The sequence below is a fragment of the Myodes glareolus genome, chromosome 3 (assembly GCF_982192425.1).
Source record: "Myodes glareolus chromosome 3, mMyoGla1.1, whole genome shotgun sequence".
Classification (NCBI taxonomy): Eukaryota; Metazoa; Chordata; class Mammalia; order Rodentia; family Cricetidae; genus Myodes; species Myodes glareolus.
The window spans coordinates 106,592,385-106,605,873 of NC_142028.1; the positions used below are offsets into that span (position 1 = coordinate 106,592,385).

Sequence of the window (13,489 nt, forward strand, 5' to 3'; positions counted from 1 at the left end):
AGGGTTTGGGAACCTCACTGTAATCTGGAAATCAGAAAGGAGAAATGCAAATCCACAAAGCTGAGGTCGGAGGTTACTTTGACTCTCAAGGTGCTAGTGAAACAGAGACTAGGTGGAGCCAGATGCTGGAAGAATCTAGAGATTGAGTCCATGATATGTATTAGAAGAGCAGGGAGACTTTCCCGGGAAATAAATAATCCTGCCAGCATCAACAACAACAGCAAACCACATTTTCGTAGAGAAAGGACTCAGTCGACTATTGAGTAGGTGTTGAAAGATGTGCACATGGAAGGTTGCTAAAAAATGACCACAAAGTTGCCCACTTCACATAGAAAAGTATGTGAAAGTAATTTGCTTCTAATGGGCACAGCACTTCCCCTTTGGAACGGTCTCTCCTAAGTCACCATGAGGACCTCTGAGTCCCAGACAGTTATTTTTACATATCTTGAGTTGATTTGCTAGTGACACAGGTTGCTATCTCTATACTGTAAAACTAGGGACTGGGCTCTGCCCCTAGAGAGATTTATCGCTGTTGCAGCCGTTAGAGTAAGGACTCCGATGCTCTGTTTCCCCTGGGAAGGAGAAAAACGGTCTTTTTAAATGAAGAAAGTCAATTTTGAGTTCAGAGTGGTAGATAGTTCTACAAATCCTTCTGTATTGTAAAAGTGATGGAGGCTGAAGATAAGGTGTACGCCCCTCAACTGGCTTTTGGTAACTGTAGCCTGGGTATAGACTGGGTGTGTAGGGATGCAGAAGGTGGGGAAAGAAAAGAGAAGGTTGTGTCTTTTGCTATGTAATCACAGATTTAACAGAAGTAAATTATTCTTAAGTGGTTGATATTGGAGTCATAGTCACAGCAGTGGTCATTATTTTTATCTTTTAGTGCTGTTCCTGGACAATGTGGCTGAACGTGTAGCTCACCAACACTTGCAATGCAGATCTTTGCCTGACATTGGTGGATGTGCTTAAGGGTTCTCCTCTTGGCCCTTTCCACCTCTGCTCATGGAGTAGCAAGCACATTCTCTCTTGAATCTCTTGGGTGCACTGACTGCCCTGCTACCGAGCCTCCCTTGATGTGGGGTGTCCCATCACGGTCTTGCTTCTTCCCTTTGAACGTTTGCTTATTTGGACATATTTTCACTTGTTTCCACACATAACTTGTAGATGTTTATTCCCCCACACCGTTAGGTCTTTTTTTTTACTGGCTTATTTGTTTGGTCTGGATTGTGTTGCATTTGAAGCCATAGCACAGATACTTTGTTCTCCCATGAAAGCAGGGAATACACAGAGAATGGTTTTGTGTGACTTGGAAATGAAGGAGAAGGGGGGAGTGTCTTCTTGGGAAGAAATACCTGTCTATGGAGTCCACACGAGCCTCTAGGGTAGACTCATTTAATGATTATCTTAGTTGCTGCAACAAATTGGAAAATGAAATATAGATGGAAAAATTCTCAATTGCAAAATGTTTGGATCGAGTTTAAAATGAGGACTATCTGCCATGTATCTATCGTGTGTTTAGGTCAGTGAATTTGTGGCCCTAGAGCCCCACATCCAGCTCCTGCCTAAATCAGCCTCCTGTCTCCTGTAAATCTAAATAGATTCAGAGGACCAGGGTTGGCATCCTATGGAAAAATGTTTTCCCTGACTGGGGTTAGGCACATTAGAAAAGTGGGAAGAGGTGGCGTTCGGGACATCTGTCCGTTTGATGAAGACTAGAGTCAGGACACTGACGTAGAAACACAAACAAGAGAATGCAGTGGTGACCTGGACGGAGATTTTACTGTGGCAGTGTGAAATATTTGGTGGGCCAACAGTTTTAATGGGTTTATCTTAGACAGTTCTTCTGCTGTGGAAGTGTCGGTTAATAATTTACCCTTCCCGAGAGGCAGAGGCAGCAATCATCTGCCATGAGCGGCACCCTGGGCCCTGCCATTCTGCTGGAGCTCATCTCGCTGGCTGGAGCCATGAGCCCTGTTGGTTGCGACAGGAGTGCCGAACGTCTGAACTTTGACAAATGGAAGCTTGGGAGAGCTAAATAAGGCAGGGTTGTTTGGAGTGATTCTCCTCAAGTACTATCTAAAGTAATGGATTACTGTGGCTACCCATCTGCTCTTTGTCAAAAAAGAATCTAACTCTCCTGTTTTTTTGAACAAGTTTGTTTTGAAGTAGGGTGGAGCTGTATATAGGGGGAGGAGAGCATGGCAGAGAGATACGTTATTTCTATCGAGTATTTATGAAGTTTCAGAGAAAGTGCAAACTAGGCTTGTTGATTGATACCTGGAATATGTTTTTATTGTCTAACGAAATATTGGATGCAGCTGTACGTGTGAGGTTTACCTGTTGTGAGTGCGACCGTCAGTGTCGGAAGCCTGCATGCGCCACCCCTTGCCATGCGCTTGTTTTGATAAAGCAGCGAGTGCAGCTCTGTCTGCTGTAGGTTTCAGCACAATTTATGTGAATTTTATTTCCCTGTTTAGTCATTGAATCATATTGCAGTGTCGGCCTGGTAAGTTTTGTAATTTGCTTTCCTGTGTCGTGAAGAGGGCTTTTTTTCTACTGAATGTTCACTTCTGCATACTTTTTTTTTTTAGCTAGGCATTATGTCATTACAAAGATTTACAGTTATTTAATAATGATTTATTGTAGTAATTTATTCTGCCAGCTGTGGCACATTTCAGTGGAATTTGTAAATCAAATTTATATAGAAATTTACCAGGACATGCATTTCAGGATTTAATAAAATATACTCTAAAATCTTTTTGAAGTGGGTCGTTTCATGCTAACACATTTGGGATTAAGCTTCACCTTAACAACCGTTGTTAATGTTCAAACTCTGCCTTGTCCTTCCCGCAGCCACTGCAGAGAGGAATCTGTGAAATCTGGTGGAATAGTTTCTGGTTTCCCCGCTTTCCTTGTAGACTATTAGTGTCATGTTGTATTTGACCCGGGATGTTCACACGACAGCAAGGAATATGGAAGCATCCTGACATAAGGTTCTCTGCAGTTGTGGAAGCTTTAATCACTGCTAAAACGCCCATCCAGATTCAAACTGAGAGCATCCTTGGGAGGCTATGGGAATTGCCTTCCTTTGCCCAGAGCTTACTGGTTACAGCCGTGGAGGCCACATTGTGCTTTGATTCACTTGGCAACTCAAACTCTTTGAGTTGCTCTGTTATATACAAAATGCCAGACTGTGTTTTATTCCTTCTCTTTAAGGCTCTGTTTACTTGGTAGTGCGTCTTTCTGTTGTTTTAGAGTATCAGAATCTAAAAGTGCCCGGCTTCCTGCATAACTTGAGTTTCCTTTGCAACCTGGCAGTTGTAGAGACTGTCTTTGATGTGTGTTTGCCACGTTGTCTGTAAAAATTGCTTGTTTTCCAAGACAAGAATTTTAGTTCTAAGACTAAAATACTGAGTTACCTGTTTTGTGTATGGCCGCATGAAGCTTCTCTTTCAAGTATATTGATAGCATTGATCAATATGAGTCAAATATGACTCTCAGTGTTCCTTAAAGTTGGTTTCATGTGCCAATTAATTCTACTTAAAGATGTATGTTTTGGATCAAAGTGAAAATATGAAAAGTACTCTAGACTCAAATTTTTTCCTCATGGTTTGTATTTCTTTATCATGTTAGGCAATAGTAAGACAGAATGAATGCAACAAAATGAAAACATTCTGAATAACTTTCCTTATAAGAGTAAACATGGCCCTCTTAGCTTCATTTAGACAACAGGGTGTTAGGGGAAACACTAAATTCCAAATTTGTTTCTTTTTCTAAGGCATAATTTCTAAAAGTATTCTTATAAATATTATACAGCGGTTAATTCTTGCCTTCAGAGGGGATTCAGTGTGCTAAATGGAATCTTTGTGTTCTCATATTAAAAGGGAACATATTAATGGGCTGGAGGGACAACTTAGCGCTAAGAGCTGGCCTAGCATGTTGAGGCCCTAGGTGTTAGCTGTATATCACCCACACTGGCAGAACTATAATCATTGACAATATGACAATATGACAATAATTGGTTTAGGGATATACCTTGATTGACTTAATAATCTAGAAAAAAGTTTAGAGCTTTTCTAAAGTTGTGACTAAGGCTATTTGCTGTATCTGTCAGATATATAAAAGTTTTTTGATAAATCTGTAGCAAAAGATAAAAGAGGTGTTTTTTTTTTTTTGAAACAGAGGCTGTGTTTCTTTGGGCTTGTAGGGGTGCAGGGATCAACCCTAGGGCCCCATCCATTCTTAGCAAGCGCTCTGTAGTGCCTTGTATCTCCAGCCAGCGTTTTTCTCTTAAAGGCTTTAATTCGTGATATCTTAGAGATGACACTTATTTTCCTTAAAAGTGCTCGGTGTGTTTGTGTTGAAGAGATCATGCGAATCATTTATTTTACTTCTTTTCATTTAGCATCAAGTGTTCATAGTTCCGGACTTAATTTGGACCTTATTGATTCTTTAGTTTTTTCCCCTTTATTTTGATCTGAAAATTTTTAGAATATGATACTAAATAGAAACTTAAAAAGCAAATTCAGTGGTAAAGAATGTTTCACCTTAGGATGAATTTGTACTGGTGAATGCTTTGAGAGGATGAGCCGTGCTCGAAGGGAAACAAACCAGGCAACAATCCTGTGCTCAGAAAGCCACATTTGCCCTGCTAAGGGAGCTGCCCCGAGAAGCACACCCTGACTTTATCTCCCTCTGTTCATCCTGTGTTCGTTCATTCATCCAAATTTCTTAAATACTTTTGACTACTGGGCATTTTGCCAAATGTGGTAAGAATATAGAAGTTAAACACTTGAATTTGCTCTTAAGCCCTGATGAGTAGGAGGCTTAATTGTTTGTTAACAAAACTCTGAAATGGGCAGGGAACAGTCAGGCAAAGAACATGTTGTGTTGGGCTAATTCAGACACCATGAGTTTGCGGCCTGAGTGGAAGGCTCTTGAGTGTGGAAAATCATGAAAATTGAAGTGCTTGTATAAGAGAACACACACATCGACTGGTCGCTGGATTTGCTGTGATCTGGAGGGAGACTCCTTCCCAGACAACCTGGGCAGATGGTCCTCTTGTCAGATGTGTAGACTGTGCATCGTACTTCTGTTGTTCGAAACAAAACTCACAGGTGCCATTGCTGGATGAAATGGTTTCTGTTACTAAGTGCTGTACCTAGTGCACTAGTGAAAGGTGCACTGACTGGGAGTCTTCTTATTAAAGGAGAGAAATTGTTGACATCTTTTTCTTTTCACTTAGTGTTTATACATGGCTGCCTGACTATCCTGTATGTCAGGAAGGGGGGGGGGCTTTGTTTAAACTGGTGCACTCTGATGTTGCAGGCATCTCCTGCAGAGAAGTAAAGCTGCCAAGCCTGGTTGGACTCTTGCTTGGCTGTGCCGGCCATAATGTCTGGCCTTTCTCTCCTTTGTCCCTTTGACATCTCACACTTTACCTCGTTACTAGCCACACACTGTGGTCTCTGCTGCATCTCTCTGCATTTACCTGAAGATGCTTCTTATTAACACTATTTTAACAACTGCTCAATATCCCATAGGAAAGAATCATAGTAAAATAAAAAAAAATTCTACAAGCATGAAAATGTAGATGTTGGTTATATATAAGTAATTATAATTAAATAAATGATAAACTAGGTAGATTGTTGAAGTTTTAAAAATGGTGCCTTTCCTTATTTTCTTTGATTTTTAAACTCTTCTGGATAAATAGGTCATTTCCCCGAGTCCTCAGAAGCCCTAAAGATAGCACTCCATGTTAATTGATATTCAAATTGAAAAAAAAAATAATTGATCAGGAAAGGTATCCTTATTTAAAGACACAGTATAGTATTTCATAACTTTCAAGGAAATTCTTGTCTAAAAAATAGAAACCAAGCAATGTAGGAAAATGGGGTGAGCACGTGTTTTGAAATTAGACCAACTCAGACTTAAATTTTCACTTTGACACTAATACAAAGATTTGGTCAAGTGATTTAATCCTCCTAGTTTTAGTTTCCTCATTCATAAGGTGAGAATAATAATACTTATCTCACGGGACTTGTGAGGAACAAAATGAAAAACATTTTATGGAAATGGGTATTATATACCCAAAGTGGTATTGTGGGTCTTGAGGTAGGTTGTTGCCTAATTTTCTGAGAAATTGCCATAACTGATATTTAAAAGCAACTGTACCAGTTTGCACTCCCACCAGCAATGCAGGAGTGTTCCCTTTACCCCACATCCTCTCCAACATAAGTTGTCATCAGTGTTTTTGATTGTGACCATTCTTACAGGTGTAAGATAGAATCTCAGAGTTGTTTTGAGTTGCACTTCTGATGGCTAAGGATGTTGAGCATTTCCTTAAATGTCTTTCAGCCATTTTAGATTCATCTGTTGAGAGTTCTCTGTTTACACAAAGGAGTACTACACAGCAGAAAAAAATAATCACATCTTGAAATTTGCGGGCAAATAGATGTATCTAGAAAACATCATATTGAGTAAGGTAACCGAGACCCAGAAATAAAAATATAATATGTGCTCACCCATAAGTGGCTTTTAGACATAAAACAAAGAAAAACCAGCCTGCAATTCACAATATCAGAGAACCTAGACAACAAAGAGGACCCTAAGAGAGACATACATGGATCTAATCTACATGGGAAGTAGAAAAAGACCAGATCTCTTGAGTAAATTTGGAGCATGGGGATCATGGGAGAGGGTAGAAGAGGATGGGGAAGGAAAGCATGTGAGCGAGAAAAATGTATAGCTCAATAAAAACAATAAAGAAAACAAAAAAATGAGAATTGAGAATTCTATGCACACACACAATGTGTGCGAACATGCGTTTATCTGAGGCATCCCTTGTTGTCTTTGTCAACATAGTCTGGCTTAACCTTCAGCTGACCTTGGCTGCAAATAGTATTTATGATGATGTTCTTCATAAACTTGTTTGGCCTATGTCAACTTATACAAGACTTCCTGGTCCTAGCTATTGCTTTGTCTTCTTTATTTCTCATCTCTATTTCTTATCCCTGGTCTTCAACACCTCGCTATTTCTGCTGTTTCAGGCTAAATAAATGGAATAATACTCTGTTCTAAGTGTGTGTATGTGTGTGTGTGTACGTGCGTGCGTTTGTGCACATGTGTATGCACATAGTATAACATGAAGAAAATCTAAAAATAAGGGGATGGAGAAGGACTGAATTCAGATGATTGATGAGTTGAGGGTACAGAGCTGATTTTTTTTTCTAATTTAAATTCCGTCATGGATTTTGGGCTTTTTTGGTGTTAGCTAGGTACATAAAATATTTTTGATACTTAAAGAGTAAAATTCAATATGAAGTTTCATAGCCTTCTCTTTGAATGGCAGTTCTAACTGAACTTTGTATGTTGGCCATTAATTAAAACACATGCACACTCATACAGTCTTACTTGGGGAGCCAAACAAAAGTGCCTGAGGCCATCCAGTTTGGAATCTGTTCACACACATACACACATACACAGATACACACACACAAGGGGGGAGGACAGAGAGACACAGAAGGGGGGAGGAAAGGAGGGAGGGTGGCTGACTCACATTTGTTGAGTACTTATGTTTAGATGTTTAGATACTAGGTAAACCTTTTGTGCCAACGCAGTCTTCACAATAATTCTGTGAGTTACCACGACTGAATTTCCACTTTGGAGATGGCAAATTTGGACTAAGTGTTTTGCCAAGGTCACGCAAGTAAGTAAAAGCTTCTCCAGATAGTCAAACCCATGTAATCTCATTGCTGGACTTTTAACCACTGCACACAGTTGACTCCATGGGTGTATCTTTTACGTATGTTATATGCACGCACATGGGATGTCAGTAAATGGACGTGGGGGTGCTATATGGCAGAAATGGCGGCATCACACAGAGATAGCTGTTTGATACCAGTTCAGTGCATAATGACACAGCTCACGCATGCGTGTTCTTGATGTGGTAAAGCACCAAGTACTTCATACTTCCACACTTCGTGATTTGTTTTTTAAATAAAGCTCAGTGAGATCAGTGTCAGACTTTCAGAAATTGTGCCTTTCTCTTTGCTGCAAGTGAACCAGACTTGCTAAGCTTTGGGTTCAATACCATCTGTGTCCAAAGGCAAATACCCTCCTCTTCTCATTGCCTGATGTAAACCCCACCCATGGACAGGCTCCAAGTCTTGAGTGATGATCACTTCCTCTGGGCGAGAGCATGAAGAATAAAGTAAATCTAGCAGGAGTAGTAAATCCCCACAGACGTAGATAAGTACTTAGGTCAGAGACTGCATCCTCTACAGTTTGTCCACATACCACATGCATTAATATGAACTCTCATCTTAGCACTAGTGGTTGTAGTAGCAAAAATAATACAAAGAAGTTCTTCCTAGCCCATGTTTTCATATCAACTTTCCCGATGTCTAGGATTTGGGGACATTTCTTTGAGAAAGCAATGTAGAATTGTGTCTCTCGTGTTTGCCCTTTATTTCTACTTCTTTTACCTACCCTCATAAAATGTGATTCAACCTTTAAAATTCTTGCCTATAGGAGTAAAACTCAAAGATAATGAGGAAGAAAAATGAAAACACTCTGAGGAAAAATGTGTATTTTTCCATGTAGGTTGTTTCCCTGTGGGATTTTAGAGTAACGTTTTAAACGTTTTAATACTGTATGCCTCTTATATTTTGCTTTTCTTAAAAAATTTTTCCCTGTGTGTGTTCATTGTACATAGTCTTGTGTTACATAAGCACATTTTTATATATGTATATGGTGTTCATTGACCATATCCTCCACTGCCCTCCTCCCTCCCTTTCCCTTTTATAGTTTATCCACTTGATGTGGAATGGGGAGAAGAAAGGAGCCAGTGCCCCTGGCAGTATTCTTCTTGATAGTCCATATCCATCATATGAGTGGAAAGTACCCAAAATCCCATTTTCAGAACTGTATCTCAGTCTCTGGCTCCTGAAGAAAACCAGTGTGGTTCCAATGTGGGATGGGAAGGGTGGTTTGCGTTGGCACCAGCCTTGCGGTGCTTGGGGGCTGGAGCACACACAGCTGTGGGTTACAGATGCTTGCTCTCCAGTATTAATGTGGCCAGCATGTGAAACCATGGCACCGCAATACTACACAAAGGTCCACGCCTCTTATAGTTTGAGAAATAACTCCCAGCTGAAGCAATCTGTCCTCGAAGGGCTGGAATACATTCCCGAGGGGAAGGTGCTCTCTCAGGATGGCAGAATTCGGCATGAGGTGCCTGGTGATGCTGGACTGGGCATCAGGGACGGCATCATAGGCATCTAAGGACTTGGGAGCTTTAACCAAAAATACAGGAAAAAAAAAGAAATGAAGGAATAAAAGCTCCTTTAAACGTTTGGTCAGTGACTTCTGAGTTCCATGCTGCGTATGTGGCACAGGCCTAGTGCAGACACTGAAGTCATTGTGTTGCCTCTTTGAGATAACAAGTAGAAAGCAGTAGTGGACGTTGCCATCTGCCCTGAGTTAAGGGATGAGAGACATGCTTCTGCCAGTCTTTATTTCCCTGGCCTGCCATGAGGATGGGAGAATCAGAGGCATGTCTATATAAAATAAAAAAGAAACGAGTATGGAGTTGGATAGCACATAGATGTCAATGACCAAAACTCTCTTCGGGCCAGAAGAATTTCTTCTTTCTCACTCCAGAAGTATGTGCTTCCTTCTAACAGGGTGCTGGAGAGGCTCTGTCACCCACCATTGTTAGTGAGAACGTTTTCTCTTCCAGGGACAATTTTCAGTGGAATAGTTGGGTATAAGTATCCAGAAGTTAGTTTATTGACTCTTATTGCTCTTCTGAGTATCTACTAAATAATGTATTAGCCTGATGGATATGTGGCTACCTAACTATGGGGCATGAAAGATGTACTGTTTCTCTAATACACTGTAGGGAGACCTGTTTATAAAGTATTTAGTATCGGTTTTATAATGCACTGTTGACAACAGGAGACCACGAAGCTCAAAGATCAATCTCATTTTGGCCCACAGTATTAATGCTACTTTATAAAGCTGTGTGACAGGTCACTTAGACAGTGGTCCTTACAGAAAGGACTCCGTTAGGAAGTCTGGTCGTAGTGACTGACAATGCAGGAGATAAATGTTTTTATCCATGTCCCTGAGGTGGTTCTTTGGTGACTGTAGATACTGGCTGGGTGATAGAACTCATAATTCCCTTGGTCTCTAGGGGGATTCTGGACTACAGGTTTTGCTAATGCAACCCTCACTAGCTGGGTGGAGAGTTGATGTGACTCTGGGTTACATAGGCCTGAAGGTAGGAATTAGCATGAGGAGAGAACCTCTCAGCTTTCTCTTGTGCTTTCTAAAGAAGCAATATTCTTAGACATCGCCCCCTCCTTATTTCACTCAAGTCACTTATGTGATATAGTTTAAAGTATTTCAGTATTTTATTTGCTTTGGGGAATTTTTCTAGCCAGGAGTAAATTATAGCCATTTTTAAAAACGCTCTGTAAATACTTAGAATTGGGGTTTGACTAAATAAAAATCAAATAATTTGATCTAAAAATCTGTTCTTGGTATTTTATTTTTTTACATGAACTCATCACTATGGGAATGTATGTAATCATTATGATTTCTAAAGTTCCGTTTCCTACTGGCCTGTGTGTTTTGGAGCAAGGCATTGCTCTCTCCAGTAAGAACTTCTTGCTGGTTTTTAGTATTCTAGTTTTCAAAGTCAAAATTCACAACTCCTAACTACACTGTCTTTTTTTTTTAAAAAAAAGGCTTAACTTTAAAATTTAAGAGATAAATCTTTTAAAAATTGTGTGTGTGTGTGTCTGTGTGTGTGTGTGTGTGTCTGTGTGTGTGTGTGTGTGTGTATGCATACAGGATACAGGTGTCTACAGAGACCAAGAAAGGGCATCAGATCAAACAGTTGTGAGCCATCTCCTGTGGTACTGAGATCTGAGCTTGTGTCTCATGCAAGAACAATACATGTTCTTAGCCACTGAGCCATTGCTCTAGCCCTGTGCATCGTTTGAATCAGCTGAGTAGGAAGAGACTCCTGACACCTTTCTGCCGAATTGTATTTCTTCCACTCACTCCTTGTTGGTTCTGATCCTTCCTTGTACCCTTGCCAAGCAGCCTGTTCTCCTCTTCTCTAGATGTCCTCTGTTTAGTGCTCTTAACTGAGTTCTTAATATTTGTATTTCTTTTTTTAAAAAATCAAACATATTTATTATTGTTTTAAATAGGATATAATTACGTCATTTCTCTCCATTCCCTTTTCTTCCTCCAACAACTTCCATGGCTCCGACCCTCGCTCCTTCTCAAATTCCTGGCCTCATCTTCTTTAATTGTTACAATATGGCAAGGCCTGAACAAGGACAACATGAAAAAGTAGAAGAGGGAAATTTCATAGGGTCCCACCCCCAGACAAAATGCTACAGGCAACTCAGGGATGCCAAGAGAAGTTGTTTTTCCCCCAGGAAGGTGCCTCCTAATTGGTCATCCAATACCAAGTGGTCAGTCCTGACATCATGTAATTGCAAGTAACATTGCATAGACTTAGCAGGTTATATCAATATATTTATGCACACAGACACACCCCAATCCCTGCGTTTCTTTTGGTTCTCGTTTTGGTGTTTACAGACAAGGTTTCCCAGTGTCGTCTGGGCTGCCCTGGAACTTGCTCTATAGAGCAGGCTGCCTTTGAACTCACAGAAATCCAAGTATCTTTGCCTCCCAAGTGGCTGGGATTAAAGGCATGTGCCTCTACCGCCTGACAGCTACCTACATTTCCTAACCATGAAAAAATTTCCTGTATCATTCCTTTGGTTTCTGAGGGAAATTTTTTTCTCCCTTCAGGGAACCTTTTCATTTGTGTTCTTATTACATTCTCTCCTAGGACCCTTTATATCATTTTCCCTCTGGCTTAGATCTTCAATATCCTTTTCTCTGCTGACTTTGTCCCCTTTGCTTGCTGTAGACATTTTTTTTAACCTGCTATAGTGGAAAACAAACTGTTTGTTCCTAAATACACTTCTCTAAACCCTGCTAACTTTTCAGACCACATTTCTCTTACTTTGTTTTCTTTTAAAATATTTTACCATTTCTACCTCTTTGTCTTTACAAATTATGTATTTCTAAACTCTTTTATAAAATGTATCATATATACATATTACTGTACTGAAACAACTCATATGACCCAGAAATTTATAAATATAAAATATCTTAAAAAACAAAAAAGTAAATATAACAAAATATTTAGTTACTATATATATGTATGTATATATATGGAATTGTATATTGAACATACATTTACTCAAAGTAACAAATTAATAGCAAATGCATCTGAAGTATTTAGTCATTTATATCACATACTACCAAGTCAAGTATCTTGATCAATGGATCACTCCTATAGTTCTATTTACTACTAAATTTCTATTATTATACTCTAAATACAGTATTATCTAAAACTTCCAACCATCCTTTGCCAATTTATCTTCTCATTCATAACCACAAAGAACACTGTGTCCATGTTCAGTTCCTTTTAATGCCATGTTTACACAGACACATCCAAATCCGGTACTCCAGTATTGATCTGTTTTCTGAACTCTCCACTGCCTACTTATCTCCATGATCATCTGTTATCTCAACCTGAGCTTGATTGCCTTGCCTTAAATTGTTTCATACATTTATGTAGGGGGTGCTACCAATCAGATCTCTAGTGTCACGTTGGCTCCCGTGACCCACATCCTTTTCAAAAGATTTATTTTTATTTTTAGTTATGTGTATTTGTCTGCTTCTGGGGGTGGTGAGCACATGAGTCAGTTGCCTATGGAGGCTGGCAGAAGACATCAGATCCCGCGGAGGTGGAGTTCGAGGCAGTTGTGAGCCATCCAACATAGGAACTAACTTGGGTCCTCTACAAGAACAGTGTGTTCTCATTCATCACTGAGCCATCTGTCCAGCCTCCTTGTTATCGGTATCCTATCAGTCATTCTTGCCTCCTTGATTCATCCTCATGATCTCTCATGTGTCTTGATTTTCTTCATCAGCTTTTTTCGCTAGTAGTTATTTTACCTGGCTTATTATACAAGTTCCCTAATTGATCACTTCTCTTTGTTCTCTTCACATTTTAAGGAGTTGTCCTCGATGCACTGTCTTAAAGAATGCTAACAATCACAGGGTGCTGCTGTTGAAGTCTTCTAGAATAGCAACTCAGTGTGGACTGTGGGATTTTTACCAATAGTTCTGCTGCCTGCACATCCTTTTGCTTACTGCTGCTGTATACAGCATCGTTCCTGAGCGCTAGGCAAACCGGATCGCTTCTCTAGAGGAATATAGCGAGTCTCTCTGTGCCCAGAACAAAGGCTGCCTTTGCTTGGAGGCTTTCTTTCCCTCTATCAGTGGGAAGGCATCCTTGCCTTAATCACACGGTTGTACTGTTCTCTTACCACATTCTCTAGTTATGTAAGGCACTTATTGTGCAAAGCTTCTATTCTATACTAGACCA

At 40.0% G+C, this 13,489-nt stretch overlaps 1 protein-coding gene across 4 annotated transcripts in view; it reads left to right on the top strand.

The window, feature by feature from the left end:
- The window catches only part of Bnc2 (basonuclin zinc finger protein 2), a 402,638-nt gene that overhangs the window by 99,372 nt on the left and 289,777 nt on the right, over positions 1–13,489 (top strand). The gene's annotated exons all lie outside the window — the stretch shown is intronic.